At 39.7% G+C, this 19,053-nt stretch overlaps 1 protein-coding gene and 1 pseudogene across 1 annotated transcript in view; both read right to left on the bottom strand.

The window, feature by feature from the left end:
* LOC126061822 (NUT family member 2D-like) overlaps positions 1–19,053 on the bottom strand; it is a 215,289-nt gene that overhangs the window by 148,417 nt on the left and 47,819 nt on the right. The window lies entirely within an intron of this gene.
* On the bottom strand, positions 534–18,521 carry LOC126061741 (CCR4-NOT transcription complex subunit 11-like; annotated as a pseudogene).

Raw genomic sequence — 19,053 nt, forward strand, 5'->3', positions numbered from 1 at the left:
AGCTACCTGTACAACTGGGCTGAAGAATCAAATTTCTCTTGGTCCCTTGAGGAATCAAAACAATTGCCTAATGTCACATCAAGGACAGGATCACAAATTTTTAAGAATATCTTAATTTACTCTCATGAAATACATTAGCACTGAAACCTCATGAAAGCTGGATTCAGGGATTATCAGGAGTCTGCAACGTGACTTTTAAACAAAAACAGGCGCTTTGCTCTTTGCTGCTCATCTGCTCTTTTGCAGTAATAGTTTTCTGGGATAACCATTCCTCACACGGACTGCAATGAATAGTCTTGAAAGTGCTTGCTTTGAAAGGAGAATTAACAAACTGGAATGCACACAGAGTAGAATGGCAAGAGGTATGGATAATTATCAACAAGACACCTAAAAGATACAGTTTTTTCAAGTTTTTACCAAAAATTCATCTCAAGGTAAAAAGTCATCCAGGAAAGTAAAACTTCAAGTTGATAAAGTATTGTTTATATGCACTACACCAAGCAATCCACTCAGGGTTTTAACAGTTGTAAAAATTAAACCACGGTATGGATGAACAATGAATGACGTAGTTTCGATGAGGTATTACTATGATTATTAGTCTCAGAAGGGGTTTCCCCAGTATGCAATGTCTTCAACAACCAGAAAAGGCCAGCAGCTTCTCATATCCTATGGGATTCAATACAGAACGCCTGTACTTCTATAAACAAGTCCTGTACATTAATAATTTTGTTACAGATCAAGGACTGGAGGAAGACACAGACCAGGTGCATCAAATGACCCTTAAATTGTTCACAAGTAGAGATGAAATTTGATATATAAAGGTGGATAAATTCGAGAGGTAGATCAACAGCTATAGTAAGCTGATTTACAACTTCCATTGAATGTAAGGACATGTCCATATTGACCAGGCCTGAAACATACTTGGTTATCGGGTTTGACTGTGTGTTAATTTCAGCAACATTTCTATAGTAACTAGAGAGTTGTTTTCCATGAGATCAGGAAGATTGGCTGGAATCAGGCCAATGTGATAAACAAGTCTTGCATTTTTTTCTAAGTCACCAAGGAATGTGCTTGTTGAGCAGATAAGGGGTGTTTGAAGGCTTTGGCCATTATTTGCTTCATCTCTACAGCAGTGCTATTCTTAACACACATTGATGTATCCCACTGAATTGCATGGTCAGTCTCTGTTGGATTTAGCCACGTCAACTCATCCTCACAAACGTGGAGTGGAGGTGTTAGACAAACGATGGCCAAAAATGGCTTTCAATAGATGGTTTTGGAACACTGACTAAAGCTTCTGTGTTTTGAGAGACAATCAAGCTGTCAAATCCAGAGTTGGAAGAATCGAGGTCTGGGTCACTGAGAATACTAGGGAAGCTAGCTTTACTCTGGGTTGGAGATCTGAATGACCCTCAGCTAAGGCTACCTGAAGCCCACTTATGTCCACAGACCGGCCCCTGTTTCCAACACCCATGAAAGCAATCTGGCGAGGTGTCTTTTAGAAGAGTTTCCTTGGTGGTGCCAGCATGAGCTGGGAAAGAAAAAAACTTTTCTGTTGGAGTTATAGGAGGTAAAAATCCTGAGAGTGGTGGCCAGTCCAGCTGCTGGCCGCCACATGCAGGCTTCACAGGACAGGATTGAGCAGGTGTTTGAAACTGGCAACAAAGGGGGTGGCAGTGAGCAAACTGAAGTTGTCAAGGATTTCTTTTTACTTGAATCCACAATCAATACCCATGGAAGGAGCAGTCAAGAAATCAAAAGACACATTGCTCTGAGCAAGTCTGCTGCAAAAGACCTCTTTAAAGTGTTGAAAAGCAAATATGTCACTTTGAGGACTAAGGTGCGCCTGACCCAAGCCATGGTATTTTCAATCCCATCGTATACATATGAAAGCTAGACGATGAATAAGGAAGACCAAAGAAGAATTGACACCTGTGAATTGTGGTATTGGTGAAGAATACTGAATACACCATGGACTGCCAATAGAATGAACAAATCTGTCTTGGGAGAAATAAAATCAGAATGCTCCCCAGAAGCAAGGATGGCGATACTGTGTCTTACATACTTCAGACATGTTGTCAGGAGGGATCAGGCCCTGAAGAAGGACATCACGCATGGCAAAGCACAGAGGCAGCGGAAAAGAGGAAGGCCCTCAACGAGGTAAACGGACAGTGCCTGCAGGAATGAGCTCAAGCGTAATAATGATTGTAACGATGGCCCAGGCCCGGGCAGTGTTTCTTCCTGTCGTGCATAGTGTCACCATGAGTCAGAACTAGCTCGATGGCACCTAACAACATGCTGTCCTACACCCACTGCCATCAAGTCAATTCCAACTCAGCAACCCTATAGGACACAATAGACCTGCCCGATAGGCCGTCCAAGGAGTGGCTGGTGGATTTGAACTACCAACATTTTGGTTAGCAGCCAAACACTTAACCACTGAGCCACCAGGGCCCCCAAAACACAGTTGGCAGCAGTGGGATTCGAACCCATGACCCCACAGAGACCAGAGCCATAATCCAGTCCCGTAGACTGCTCAGCCACTATACTGCTCATTATACTTCCCTAGTTAAAAGGTAAGAGGCACTGGTGGTTCAGTGATCTTTCCATGGGGGTGATCCTGCTTTGATTCCCAGCCGACGCACCGTATGTGCAGCCACCACTTATCTGTCAGTGGAGGCTTGCATGTTGCTATGATGCTGAGCAGGTGTCCGCAGAGCTTCCAGAGTAAGATGGACTAGGAGAAAGGACCTGGTTATCTACTTCTGAGAATCAGTTAATGAGAGCCTTGTGAATCAAAACTATCTGGTGTTCTTTTATGCACAGGGTAACCATGGGGTGGGGGGTCACTCCTCAGCAGCTAACAACAATAACAGCTAAGGGGTAGGGTGGTGTCTGGATCAGGCTGCATGCTGGAGTCCTTGACTTCTAATCTTTTAATGGCCAGACTGTTGAACTTGGACATGATTCTTCACCTCTCTAAGTCTTAGTTTCTTCTTGAGTAACATGGGAATTATAATAACCGCTTTCCCTAATTTATAGGTAGTTAGAAGATGTTTCCTGAAATGCCTTGAAAATTCTAAGAAGCTATACAAATGAGAGATAGTATTAAACATCTCACGATAAGGTAATTTAACATAATTTTCTATCTATAAGTTACTTAAATGTATTAACTCCAAACAGTGAATTAAAATATATTTACATTAGCATATGCCCTGATGGTTCTAGTTCATAGCATACCCTCAACTGGACATTGTTGGAGAATCAGGTATTTATCAAGTGCAATTAACATCTCAACCACCCGTCTGTTGGTTTGTCATACTGTGGTAGTTAGCGTGTTGCTATGTATGATGTTGGAAGCTATGCCAATCGTATTTCAAATACCAGCAGGATCATACACGGTAGACAAGTTTCAGTGGCACTTCCAGACTAAGACAGACTTAAGAAGAAAGGCCTGGTGATCTATTTCTAAAAATCAGCCCATGAAAACACTATGGATCACAAAAGAATATTGTCCAATACAGTGCTATAAGATGAGCCGCCTACGTTGGAAGGCATTCAGGACGACAATGAACTCGAACACATCAATGACGGTGAAGATGGTGCAGTACTGGGCAATGTTTTATTCTGTTCTATATGGGGTCACCTCAGTCACCTCAGTCATAGCTGACTCAAGGCACCTAATAACAGCAACAATTAACATCTATTGCATCAAGTTTTCTTTCACTGATGTTAAGGACCATGACCGTGCTTCTCTCTTACCAGTGACTGTCCTTAACAGTATGTAAGATGTAGTCAGTGCCTAATCATATATTGAGTTTATATATTGAATTTACTTAGTGGTAGAGGTTTGTATTTCTAGGGCTTCATTTGGTCTCCTATCTGAGCGGCCTTCTTTTATGTCCCATTGTTCTAAATTTTAAGAAACGCTGTTACCTACAGCTCCCAACCAGAGAAGGCTGCTGTGCAGGACCACACAAGGGGCTGTACCCAGAGATATGGTAAAAACAGGCTGGGATTATAGGAGGTGACTTAAGTATGGAAAACAGGTGGGTTTAGCTAGGTTATGCAGGCTTCCTGGGGACCGGCCAACTTGCATAATTCTATGGGATCCAGGGACATAGGGGCTGTTCCTAAGTGTTTGGTACTAGACCCAGGATAATTAAGTCAGGTGCATAGTACACAGGAGTGTGAGAACCCGATGAGGGTTGTGGTTGGAGAGTGGACTTAAACAGCTACTAAAGAAGGTGAACTGACTGGCTTCCAGCCAGGGGCTCTAAACTGAGTCAAGACAATATCTGTTTAAAGACTATAGTAAAACTGTGGACCAGGCAATGCTTGCCCCTCCCCTAGCAGAACTACAATACTTTGTAGTTCTTTGGGTAAATAAATAAGTGGTAGGAATAAAAGGGAAATTTCTCAATACAAAAAAGGGCATCTACAAAAATCTCCACAGCTAACATGATACTCAGTGGACAAAGACTGAGAACATTCCCATTAAGTTCAGGAACAAGAACGAGATGCCTACTTTCACCACTCATATTTAACATCATTCTGGACGTCCTACCAGAGTAATTAGGTGAGACAGAAGAAATCAAAGGTACCCAGGTAATGAAGGAAGAAGTAAAACTATCTCTTTTTGCAGATGACAAGTATATACATAGAAAACACCAAAGAATCCACAAAAAAGCTATTAGTACTTATAAATGAATTCAGCAAAGCAACAGTGTGCAAGATCAAAACATAAAAATAAGCACGGTTTCTGTACATCAGCAATCTGCAAAAAGAAGAAATACTAAAATATTACTATTTACAATGGCATCTAAAAAATAAAATACCTATGAATAAATGTAGGTAAAATCCCTATTTACAAAAAAGTATAAAACATTGTTAAAAGAAATCAAAGAAGACCTGAATAACTGAAGAACATTCCATGTTGAAAGACTTTATACAATTAAGATGTCGATACTACCCAAAGCAATCTATTAATTCCACGCCATCTCCATCAAAATTCCAACAGCATCTTGACAGAAAAGAAAAAGGCAATTCTCCAATTTATATGGAAGGGCAAGGGATCCCAAATACTGAAAGGAACCTTGAAGAAGAATAAAGCAGAAGGGCTCAAACTCTCATACTTCAAAACCTACTACAAAGCTACACTAATTTAAACATCCTGGTACTTGTATAATAATAGACATAGAAACCAGTGGGATAAAATTGAAACTACAGGAATATATCCATAGATATGTGGTCAACTGATTTTCAACACAAATTCTAAATTCATCCAATTGGGGAAGGAAAAGTCCCTTCAATCAGTAGTGCTGGAAAAATTGGATATCCACATGCAGAAGAATAAACTAGGAACCAGCCATTACATGATGCACAAAAACCAACTGAAAATGGGTCAAGGACCTTAATTTGAAAATGAAATTCACAGAAGAGAATATAAGGACTAAGTATTTTTTGGTAGGTATCAGATATAATAATAAAAGGCATGAGCAACAAATGAAAAAAAAGACAAACGGGGCCTCATAAATATTAAATATTTCTGTTCATTAAAAGAATTTATCAAAAAAGTGAAAAGACAGCCTACATAGTGGGAGAAAAAATTTGGGAACCCTATATCTGATAAGGAAACCCTGATGGCCGCAGTGGTTAAGTGCTACAGCTGCTAAAAAAAGGGTTGGCATTTCAAATCCACCACGCACTCCATGGAAACTCTATGGGGGAGTTCTACGTCATCCTTTTGGGTTGCTATGAGTTGGAATCAACTGGACGGCACTGGGTTTGGTTTGGTTTTATATCTGATAAAGGACTAATATACAAAATTTATAAAAACTGCTACAGAGGCAGAGCCAAGATGGTGGGATACACAGACGCTTCCGGAGAGCCCTCTTTACAACAAAGACCTGAAAAAAAAAAAATTGAAAAGAATATTATGATAAGCTAGGAGCCCTGAGCTTCGAAGGCAAGCTTAGAAAATGAACTGAGGGGGAGTGGAAGAGACCGTTCAGAAGCAGAGAGGAGTTACCAGACCTGAATCGCCGGACGCACTCAGGCACCATTCCTGGTCCGGCAGCGGCAGGTTGGTACTAGCATTCCACCAGTTTCCTAAGGGAGAAGCAGCCAGCCACAAAGTCCACTCACACCTCCGGGACCTGAGAAGAATGGCGCTCTCAGCAAAAGCTAAGTACTTGCGTATATTTTGCCGTGCCCCGCCCCACCCCAAAACCGGCTTCAGCGGCTGAATTCCCTGGGCCTGAGATAGGCCCTGTTGCACCTAGAGCCATCCTCCCAACCTTGGAGAAGGAAAAAATTTGCAATTGGGGGAAAAGATAATTTGCCAGCTCCACTAAGCGGGGGAGCTCAGGACAGAAGCAGGTCCCATCCAGGCATAAATGGTCCATGGACTTTCAGCATCTTTCCCTTCTGCATGGACCTCTGTGGGCCTATTTCAGGAGAATAGGCCCTTGTTGGCAGACTCCAACTGTTTCAGCTGTGTGGTGGAGAGGTGGGTGTTTGATGTTTGACTTTGCTTTGCTTTGCCAGGGTCCTCATCTACCCACATCAGGGGCCTAAGGACTGGTAGCTCCACCAGGTCACCCAGCCACCTGTGACACGGGTCCAATGATAACTGATACCTCCCAGTCCTTACAACCAAAAATATTGGATGCCCATGGTCCGTCTGCAGAACCCACCCACCTGCACACTCTAGGGAACAGGGACGTGCTTTCCTCAGAGACACTCGGGGGTTGGTTCTCAGCCTCCTGGCCTTGTTCAGAGCGTGATCCCCTGCTGCAATCAGTTACGGGTACATACACCAATCACCCCTGCCCCTCTAAGACTGTAGGACAGAGCCTGTACCACACACATGATGATCAACTACCTGGACACCTGAGCTGAATTCATACAAGAAAAGTGAATGGACTCCTAGACTGATATACCTGATAAGAGCTCTAGCCATCTGAGGACAGAACGTCAGAACTCCAAAGGCAAAAATAATCAAGCTAGCTCACTCCAGCAACCCATTTCAGTATCTCAAAACAAAATCAAAGCAAGAAGCTACGACACATTAAGAAAGCATAAACTAACATAATACCTCACGGATGGCTCGGAGACAACAGTAAATACCAAGTCATATAAACAAACAGACCGTGATCACCTCAACCAGCTCTCAAAACAAAGAATCCAGGGATCTTCTAGATGAAAGTGCATTCCTGGAATTATGTAAGCCAGAACACAAAAGGCATCGGGAAGGAAATGAGGCAATATGCAGAACAAGCCAAGAAACACACAGATAAAGCAACTGAAGAAATTAGAAAGATTATTCGGGAACATAATGGAAAGTTTAATAAGCTGGAAAAATCCACAGGCAGAAAGCAATCAGAAATTCAGAAAACTAACAATAAAATTACAGAAGTAGACAACTCAATAGAATGTCAGAGGACCAGAATTGTGCAACTAGAAGCTAGAATTTCTGAACTCAAAGATAAATCACTTGGTACTAATATATCTGAAGAAAAACCAGATAAAAGAATTAAAAAAAAATGAAGAAACCTTAAGGATCATGTGGGACTCTATCAAGAGAAATAACCTACGAGTGATTGCAGTACCAGAACAGGGAGGGATAACAGAAAATACACAGAGAATTGTTGAAGATTTGTTGGCAGAAAACTTCCCTGATATTGTGAAACATGAGACGATATCTATCCAAGATGCTCATCGAACTCCACATAAGGCAGATATTAAAAGAAAGTCACCAAGACATATTAAAACCAAAGATAAAGAGAGAATTATAAGAGCAGCTAGGGATAAACGAAAAGTCACCTACAAAGGAGAGCCAAAAAAAAATAAGCTCTGACTACTCGGCAGAAGCCATGCAGGCAAGAAGGCAATGGGATGACATATTTTAAAAAATTAAGGAAAAAAAATTGCCTGCCAAGAATCATATTTTCAGCAAAACTGTCTCTTAAATATGAAGATGAAATTAAGACACTTCCAGATAAACACAAGTTTAGGGAATTCATAAAAACCAAAACTACAAGAAATACTAATGGAAGTTCTTTAGTTAGAAAATCGATAATATCAGGTATCAACTCAAGGCTAGAACGCTGGACAGAGCAAGTAGACGTCAACCCAGACATGGAAATCCAAAAAAAAGCAAAGCAAGATTATATATAAAAAAAAAAAACTCAAAACAAGGTAACCGCAATGTTATTATATAAAAGAAGACAACATTAAAATGATAAAGAGGGACTAAGACATGTAATCATAAACCTTCCATATGGGGAGGAAGATACGGCGATACAAAGAAATGAAAGATAGATTTAAATTTAGAAAAGTAGGGGTAAAGAATAAGGGAACCATAAAGGAGACAAACTATCCTACTTATCAAAATAAAATACAAGAAAAAAATAGAGACTCAGCAGAAACAAAAGCAACAACAACAAATATGAGGAAAGGACAATTTATAAAGAAAAATCTACTCAGCACATAAAATTAAGTGGGAAAAAGAAAGTGTCAAGAACACACAAAAAAGGACATCAAAATGATAGCACTAAATTCGTACTTATCCATAATTACCCTGAATATAAATGGAATAAATGCACCAATAAAGAGACAGAGAGTGGCAGAGTGAATTAAAAAACAAGATCTGTCTATATGCTGCATACAAGAGACACACCTTAGACTTAGAGACACAAACAAACTAAAACTCAAAGGATGGAAAAAAATATATCAAGCAAACAACAATCAAAAAAGAGCAGCAGTGGCAATGTTAATTTCTGACAAAATAGACTTTAAAGTTAAATTTATCAGAAAGGATAAGGAAGGACACTACATAACATTAAAGGGACAATACACCAAGAAGATATAACCATATTAAATATTTATGCACCCAATGACAGGGCTGGAAAGTACATAAAACAAACTCTATCAGCTTTGAAAAGTGGGATAGACAGCTCCACAATAATAGTAGGAGACTTCAACACATGATTTTTGGTGAAGGGCAGGACATCCAGAAAGCAGCTCAATAAAGATCCAGAAGCTCTAAATGCTACAATCAACCAACTTGACCTCATAGACATATACAGAACACTCCACCCAACAGCAACCAAGTATACTTTCTTTTCTAGCGCACATGAAACATTCTCTAGAATAGACCACGTATTAGGTCATAAAGTAAGCCTTAGCAGAATCCAAAACATTGAAATATTACAAAGCATCTTCTCTGACCATAACACCATAAAACTGGAAATCAATAAGAGCAAAGCATAAGAAAAAAACCAAACACTTGGAAACTGAACAATACCCTGCTCAAAAAAGACTGGATTATAGAAGACATTAAGGATGGAATAGAGAAATTCAGAGAATCCAATGAGAATGAAAACACTTCCTATCAGAACTTTTGGGACACAGGAAAAGCGGTGCAAAGATGACAATTCATATCAATAAATGCACACATACAAAAAAGAAGAAAGGGCCAGAATCAAAGAATTATCCCTACAACTTGAACAAATACAAAGAGAGCAGCGAAAGAAACCCACAGGCACCAGAAGAATACAAATAATAAAAATTAGAGCAGAACTAAATGAAGTAGAAAACAGAAAAACAATTGAAAGAATTAACAAGACCAAAAGCTGATGTTTTGAAAAAATCAACGAAATTGATAAACCATTGGCCAAAATGACAAAAGAAACACAGGAGAGGAAACAAATAACCCAAATACAAAATGAGATGGACGATATTACAAAAGACCCAACTGAAATTAAAAGAATCATATCAGATTACTATGAAAAATTGTACTCTAACAAATTCGAAAACCAAGAAGAAATGGATGACCTCCTAGAAACACACTACCTACCTAAACTAACACAAACAGAGGTAGAACAACTAAATAGACCTATAACAAAAGAAGAGATTGAAAAGGTAATCAAAACACTCCCAACAACAACAACAAAAAAAAAAACCCCTGTCCCGGAAGGCTTCACTACAGAGTTATACCAAACTTTCAGAGAAGAGTTAACACCACTACTACTACAGGTATTTCAGAGCATAGAAAACGATGAAATACTACCAAACTCATTCTATGAAGCCACCATATCCCTGATGCCAAAACCAGGTAAAGACACCACAAAAAAAGAAAATTACAGACCTATATCCCTCATGAACTTAGATGCAAAAATCCTCGCCAATAGAATTCAACAACATATCAAAAAAATAATTCACCATGACCAAGTGGGATTCATACCAGGTATGCTGGGATGGTTTTCAACATTAGAAAAAATAATTAATGTAATCCATCACATAAATAGAACAAAAGACAAGAGTCACATGATTTTAACAACTGATGCAGAAAATGCATTTGACAAAGTTCAACACTCATTCGTGACAAAAACTCTCAGCAAAATAGGAACAGAAGGAAAATTCCTCAACATAATAAAGGGCATTTATACAAAGCCAACAGCCAACATCATCCTAAATGGAGAGAGCCTGAAAGCATTCCCTTTGAGATCGGGAACCAGACAAGGATGCCCTTTATCACCACTCTTATTTAACATTGTGCTGGAAGTCCAAGCCAGAGCAATTAGGCTAGATAAAGAAATAAAGGGCATCCAGATTGGCAAGGAAGAAGTCAAAGTATCTCTATTTGCAGATGACATGATCTTATACACAGAAAACCCCAAGGAATCCTCCAGAAAACTACTGAAAGTAATAGACGAGTTCAGCAGAGTATTGGGACACAAGATCAACATAAGAAAATCAGTTGAATTCCTCTGCAACAACAAAAGGAACATCGAAGAAGAAATCACCAAATCAATAGCATTTACAGTAGCCCCCAAAAAGATAAAATACTTAGGAATAAATCTTACCAGAGATGTAAAAGACTTATGCAAAGAAAACTACAGTACACTTCTGCAAGAAACCAAAAGAGACCTACATGAGTGGAAAAACATACCTTGCTCATGGATAGGAAGACTTAACATTTTGAAAATGTCTATTCTACCAAAAACGATCTATACATTTAATGCACTTTCGATCTAAATTCTAACGACGTTCTTTAATGAGATGAAGAAAGAAATCACCAACTTCATACAGAAGGGAAAGAGGCCCCGGAAGCATTACTGAAAAAGAAGAACAAAGTGAGAGGCCTTGCTCTACCTGATTTTAGAACCTATTATACCGCCACAGTAGTCAAAACGGCCTGGTACTGGTACAGCAAGAGATGCATAGACCAGTGAACAGAATTGAGAATCCAGACATCAATCCATCCACATATGAGCAGTTGATATTTGACAAAGGCCCCAAAACACTTCAATGGGGAAAAGACAGTCTTTTTAACAAATGGTGCTGGCATAAATCATACCTCACTCCAGACACAAAAACAAGCTCAAAATGGATCAAAGACCTAAATATAAAATCTAAAACAATAAAGATCATGGAAGAAAAAATAGGGACAACGTTAGGAGCCCTAATACATGGCATAAACAGTATACAAAACATTACTAACAATGCAGAAGAAAAACTAAATAACTGGGAGCTCCTAAAAATCAAACATCTATGCTCATCCAAAGACTTCACCAAAAGGGTAAAAAGATTACCTACAGACTGGGAAAAATATTTTAGCTATGATATTTCCAAGCAGCACCTGATCTCTAAAATCTACACAACACTGCAAAAATTCAACTGCAAAAAAACAAATAAACCACTTTAAAAAAGTGACAAAAAATATGAACAGACACTTCACTGAAAAACACATTCAGGTAGCTAACAGATACGAGGAAATGCTCACGATCATTAGCCATTGGAGAAATGCAAATGAAAACTACAATGAGATTCCATCTCACTCCAACAGGACTGGCATTAATCCAGAAAAGAAAACAATAAATGTTGGAAAGGCTGTGGAGAGCCTGGAAAAATTATGCACTACCGGTGGGAACGTCAAAGTGGTACAACCACTTTGGAAATTGATTTGGGACTTTTTTTTTTTTAATAGCTGGAAATAGAACTACCATACGATCCAGCAATCCAACTCCTTAGAATATACCCTAGAGAAATAAGAGCCTTTACACGAACAGATATATGCACGCCCATGTTCACTGCAGCACTGTTTGCAATAGCAAAAAGATGGAAGCAGCCACGGTGCCCATCAGCAGATGAATGGATAAATTATGGTATAGTCACACAATGGAATACTACACATCGAGAAAGAACAGTGATGAATCTGTGAAACATTTCATAACACAGAGGAATCTGGAAGGCATTCTGCTGAGTGAAATTAGTTGGTTGCAAAATGACAAATATTGTATAAGACTACTATTATAAGAACTCAAGAAATAGTTTAAACTGAGAAGAAAATATTCTTTGATGGTTATAAGACGGAGGAGGAAAGGAGAGTGGGATGGGGTGTTCACTAATTCCGTAGTAGATAAGTACTACTTTAGGTAATGGGAAAGACAACACACAATACAGGAAAGGTCAGCACAACTGGACTAAACCAAAAGGAAAGAAGTTTCCGCAACAAACTGCTTGGAAGGTCAGCGAAGCAGGGGCGGGGGTTTGGAGACCATGGTTTAAGGGGACATCAAAGTCAGTTGGCATAATAAAATCTATTAAGAAAACATCCTGCATCCCACCTTGGAGAGAGGAATCTGGGGTCTTAAACGCTAGCAAGCAGCCATCTAAGACACATCAATTGGTCTCAACCCACCTGGATCAAAGGAGAATGAAGAACACCAAGGACACAAGGTAATTACAGGCCCAAGAGACAGAAAGGGCCACATAAACCAGAGACTACATCAGCCTGAGACCAGAAGGGCTAGATGGTGCCCGGCTACAACCAGTAACTGCCTCGACAGGGAACACAACAGAGAACCCCTGAAGGAGTAGGACAGCAGTGTGATGCAAATCCCAAATTCTCATAAAAAGACCAGATCTAATGATCTGGCTGACACTAGAAGGACCCTGGTGGTCATGGCCCCTACACCTTCTGTTGGCCCAGGACAGGAACCATTCCTGAAGCCAACTCTTCAGACAGGGATTGGATTGGACAATGGGTTGGAAAGGGATGCTGGGGAGGAGTGAGCTTCTTGGATCAGGTGGACAATTGAGACTTTGTTGGCATCTCCTGCCTGGAGGGGAGATGAGAGGGCAGAGGGGCTTAGAAGCTGGCAAAATGGACACAACAAGAGAGAGTGGAGGGAGGGAGCGGGCTGTCTCATTAGAGGGAGAGCAATTGGGAGTATGTAACAAGGTGTATATAAGTTTTTGTGTGAGAGACTCACTTGATTTGTAAACTTTCACTTAAAACACAATAAAAAGTAAAAAAAAAAAAAAAAAACAAGAACTGTTTCTTTTTCCTATTCACTTTTAAAGTTCTATCACAGAACTGCACGGCCAAACAATTTTAGACCTGGGAAACACCGTAAGATATGCTTTCTCCTGACACTAGTCTTAAGTTTTTTCTACTATATTTACTGTCATACAGTATTTTTCATGGTGCATTTATTTAATACATAGACATTTCACAATAAATGATGTACCAATGTTTTTTCTGAAACATATTTGTTACCTTTATCAGACAGTTGAGAGGCAGGTCCCAGAAAGCAGCCCCTGGCCCCGCCCAGGTCCCTGCTCCTCACAAGCTGAATGGCTTAAGCTGTTCCTTATTTTAAGGAAATCAGATAAAAATTTATGGAATTTTTATTCCAAAATAAATATTTATGGAATGAAAACAACTGCATTTACAATAGCATCTAAGAGAATAAAATATATAGGAACAAATGTACCCAGAGATGTGAAAGGCTTATACAGTGAAAATTATAAAATACAGCTGAAAGATACCAAAGAAGACCTAAAGAGATGGAAAGACATTCCATGCTTATGAATTGGAAGGCTTAATATAATCAAGATGTCAGTACTACACAAAGTGATCTACAGATACAACAAAACTCTAATCAAAATTCCTACAGCATTCTTTACAGAAATGGAAAAAAAAAATCCTCATTTTTCTATTGGAAGACAAGAGACCCTGGACGGCAAAAGCAATTTTGGAAAAAAAACGAAGTAGCAGGCCTCACATTTCCTGACTTCCAAACATATTAGAAAGCGACAGTAAATCAAAGCAGCTTGGTACTGGTTTAATGACAGACACACAGACCAAGGGAACAGAATTGAAAATCTGGCGATATAATCCAAACCTTTATGGTCAACTGATTTTCAGCAAGTGAGCCAAATCCATTTAAAGGTGAAAGAATAGTCTCTTCAACAAATAGTGGTGGCTAAACTGGATTTCCCCAAGCAGAAAAACAAAACAAGAACCATACCTAGTACCATATACAAAAACTAAATTGATACGGATCAAGGACCCCAATTTAAGTCTAAAACCATACAGTTCTTGGAAGAAAATATAGGAGCAAACCTTCTGGACCAAATTTATTTTCAATGATACATTATCAAACACAACAATGAATGCACAAGCATCAGAAAATATATAACTGGGACCTCATAAAAAGCTAAATATGCTCATCAAACGACTTAATAAAAATGGGGAAGAGACAGCCTACAGACTAGGAAAAATTCTTTGGGAATGATATAAGTGACTGGAGTCTAATATCTAAAATATATAGCAAACTTCTACAACTTAATAACAAAAAGACAAATATTCGTATTAAAAACTGGCCAAAGAACATGGAAAGACATTTCACCAAAGGGAATATTCAAATGGCAGACAAATGAGAAGATGCTCAAAGTCATTAGCCATCAGGGAAACGCAAATCGAAACCACATTGGGATACCATTTCACTCCCAATAGGATGGCTAAGATAAAAAAAAAAAAAAAGGGGAAATAACAAGTGTTGGAGGTGATGTGGAGAAATCTGGACCCCTCATTCATTGCTGGTGAAAATGCAAAATGACACAGCCATTTTGTAAAACAGTCTGCTGGTTCCTCAAAAAACAGGAGGTGGAGCGGCTATATGACCCAGCAATTCCACTGCAGGTATATGCCCTAGGGATCTGGTAGAAGTGACAGAAACAGACATAAGGAAACCTTTTTCATCGCGGCACTATTCACAATAGCAAAATGACAGAACGTACACAGGAATAAAAAAAAAAAAAACAGGAATACTACTCAGTAATCCATGAGTTCCTGAAACACCTTGGAATATGAAAGGACCTGGAAGACATTACCTCAAGCAAAGTCACTCAGTCACAAAAAACCAAATATTGTATGTTATCACTTGTTTGAAATGACATGAACAAATAAAAATATACAGGAAATAATGTTCATTAGTGCTTACCAGAGTCGGGGAGGGGGAAATGGAAATTCACTCTCTAGATAGTAAACACTTGTTATTTCTGGTGATGGAAAACGTAACACCAAGTGAGAGTGAAATATATACGGCTTGATGAACGCAAACCATGTCAGTGAAATGTACAGAAGGAAAAAACTTTTTGGTGACGGCATGTAATACATACTTTTAAAACACAAGCAGAAACAACCAAAAATATACATGCAGGTATATATATATATGCATGTAGGCATATATGTGTACACTTAAGTACATATAAGTATATGTAAGTGTATATATAGGTGCCCACCCCAGCCCGGCACTGGGTTTTTTTTTTTTAATATATAGGTGCACACATACGTGGATATACATCTATTACACTATGCACATATATTTATATATATATAATAAATCACATAGAGGAAATACTAATGAATATTTCTTAGAAATAACGAAAAACCTCACAGAATTCTTTTTCTGGATTTGAAGTTTTAGGACCAGAGCCTCGTGGAATATCTTGGTCCATTGGCATGATATAGTTCATAAAGTTATATTTTACCGCTTAGTTTGCTTAAATAGTGTCTGGGGTTGCAAAAGCTTGATATTGGCCTTCTGAGTTACAACTATTGGTCTCTACTCATCTGCAGCAAAACAGAATGTACGAAACAAAAGAGTCAAAGAAGAAACTTGTCTACAAGGCAAACAGTCTGTATAAACCACAGTCTCATCTGCCCTGAGACCAGAAAAACTAGCTGGTGCCCAGCTATCACTACCACCCATTGTGATTAGGGCCACAACAGATGGGTTGTGACAGAAAGGGAGAAAAACGTGTAACAGAATCTCAAAAGCATTAAAAAAAAAAAACAAGGTTACTGGACTGGTTCAGACTCAAGGACTCCCTGAAACTGCCATGAAATACACTTCAAATTTTGAACTGAAACTAACCCCTGAGGTTACCTTGTACCTAAATAACAAATAACAGACTGACTCCCAAAATAATGTACATCACCCATAAAGCACCGTGCTCCTTTAAAAATCACCTACATGAGACCAAATGGTCAACAATTTAAACAAAGATGAGAATGTCAGAGTCAGGGAAATGAGATCATAGGAAACAGAACAACCAGAACGTAAATAAGGAGAATGTTCAAGAATTGCGAAGAACTTAACCAAAGGGAACCTAAAACACAGTAAAATATTATTTTTTAAAAAGTAATAAGCTTAGAAACAGCGGTGGTGCTTGCACAACATGAACACAATGTCACTGAATTGTGCCTGCGAACAAGGTGGGAATCACACGTGTGTTGGTACATGTATACTGACCACAATAAAAAGAAAATTTAACATATTTATGGAATCAAATAAAGCTCCAGAATTTGTTATACTTTCTGATATATAAGACCTAAGCAAATACACTCCCTTTTAAGAACTGCACACTTAGTCCAAATCCAGAGATTGCTGCTTAAGAGGCAGTTCCTAAAATGAGAAATAAACTCAGTTGAAATGTGAACCCTCTCAAGCCTGCTCTTTATAAAGCCCCTGATTCCAAATTCAACCTCCCAGCTTTCCTACTGCACAAGGCACACAGCTGTGCTGCCCTTAGAAAGCAAGGAATCCCTCACCCAAGGGTCAGTTTTGCCTCAGGCAGCCCTGCTGTTCATTCAAACCTCCCAGGCCGCCTTGCAATAAGAAATGCTTGGTTTTCACATCACCTGCCTTCGCACTTCCTACTACATTGTATTTGCATTTTTACATGCACTACATCATACTCTCACTGCCCCCTGGCTCTACAAACCTTCTAGGAATGCGTGTAAGAGATCGCCTAAGGAAAAGGCCCTCTATATATGTAATTCAGTTTCCTTTTTTCTCCTGTGTTGTGATTAGGAATACCTGTCAGCCAGGGTTATTTCCTTACTGCCTGCACAGCGGGCACTGTGAGAACAAAATTTGGTTGCCAAGACAAAGGTGCCGGGGGAGGAGCCATCACTGAAGAAGCTATCTGGAACTGTTTGACTTTTGAAATAATTTTAATGTTTAATTATTGAATTACATTCGTTGTCAGAAATACAAACTTAAACAAGAATGTAAAATATAATAATCTGAGAAGCAACAGGAACCTACTTTTGCTCATGGAATTAGAGGCTGCTGGCATTCCTTTGATGCAGTGGGGCTTATCCGGAAAGAAGATCATGAGTAAGGCTGGTCATGCTGGAGCTCCCAGAGTTTTCAGTAGTGGACCGGAATTTAGGGACACCAGGACTGCTTCCTAAACAATGATGCATGCTGTTGTAGGTTAAAACATCACAAAGTTCAGTAAAAGCAAAAAGAAAGTTTTATTCGGCATACATTGAAATCAGCAAAAGTTGAGAAGCGGCCAAGCACGCTGCCAGAGCCATGTCTGCCCGAGTACAAGGAAATATTACAGAATAAAGCAAGAATGGGTAAATGGACAAGCACGCTGCCACAGCCATGCCTCAATCCAAAGACTATTACAAAGTCAGCTGTATATATTAACACTACAAAATGGGCAAAACCACTGAAAGCTTCACCTGTTCACAGATTGGCTAGAAACTGTGATCCTACATCGTGAATTGTCTCTCTCAACAATCATCACTACAGGTTTCAGTAACGAGGTAGGCGGGTCTTCATTGGTCCAACAAATTTCTATTCATTAAACGTTAACAGAAAAAGATAAGAGTGGAAAGTCTTTTCTGTTCCCACTTATGTGAAAGGTTCCCTGAAAGAGATTTTCCAAGACTATTTTTTTATCTTAGCTGTTGTCTTTATGTGCCTTCTCTGAGGAAGGAACTCAGGACCTTCAGATTATGCCTCAAGGCCCCGTTGTAAGTCCCTGGGAGCCCTTGTGAGCCCAGCAACAGCTGGGTCACATTTTCTATGCTCAAAGACAGGGAATAACGACTCCAATAGTATTTCCTACATCAATACACACAGAGTGCGCACACACACTCAAAACACGGTGGAAATTCTGAAACAATCCTCATTACAAACACTGAGTTTCATCGTCACCATATGTATACCCCAGCCTTCATTAGACAAAGTTTGCCAAATTTTTTTCATGAAGTACTGGTGCCCTTGTAATAATTCAAGAACCTACCACCTTGAGCTAAGGATTGGGCTGAGTTTAGGGGCACAAAACTAGATATGTTGGTAAGAAAATTAAAGTCTAGAGAAGAGCTTTTGTGCTGTGGGTATGAGAAAGAACCTACCCATGGCCCCAAGAGAGTTACACGATTTGTGTTGCCAATTGTAATTTGAAGGAAACATGCAGCTTTTTGCCTGTCAGGTCCCCTTCATGGTATGTCTCCTCGTCCCAACCTGCCCTCCGCCCCTCCCCCACTGTAGAATGTCTTGAGTCCTACGTTCTACTCCTGTTTAGATTCAAACTTCTCCCTCCTTTCCTTGGATCTCTGAGCATCTGTTGGAGCCAGGTCACGCTCTGAGTCCAGGACGGGACTGAGGGCTGAAGGCTGCCACACAGTTGTGGTCAGTGTCCAGGCCTGTGGAGAGGACTTCAGCAGGAGGTAAGATGGTGCGGAGGGGGTGTGTTATCAGGTCCCTGCCACCCCTTCAACCTTTGGAAATTCAAATTTGACGCTTCCCTTGGGGAGAAGCTCTCTGAACAGGAGTAAGGACTGGACCCCTGACACTGCCAAGGACATCCCACCTGGGGAGGATCAAGAGGCAGATTGGAAAAATGAGACAGGAGGATGGGGAAAAAAGGAAAGGGGTTTTCTAATGTGTG

Source organism: Elephas maximus, chromosome 18, assembly GCF_024166365.1.
Source record: "Elephas maximus indicus isolate mEleMax1 chromosome 18, mEleMax1 primary haplotype, whole genome shotgun sequence".
Taxonomy (NCBI): Eukaryota; Metazoa; Chordata; class Mammalia; order Proboscidea; family Elephantidae; genus Elephas; species Elephas maximus.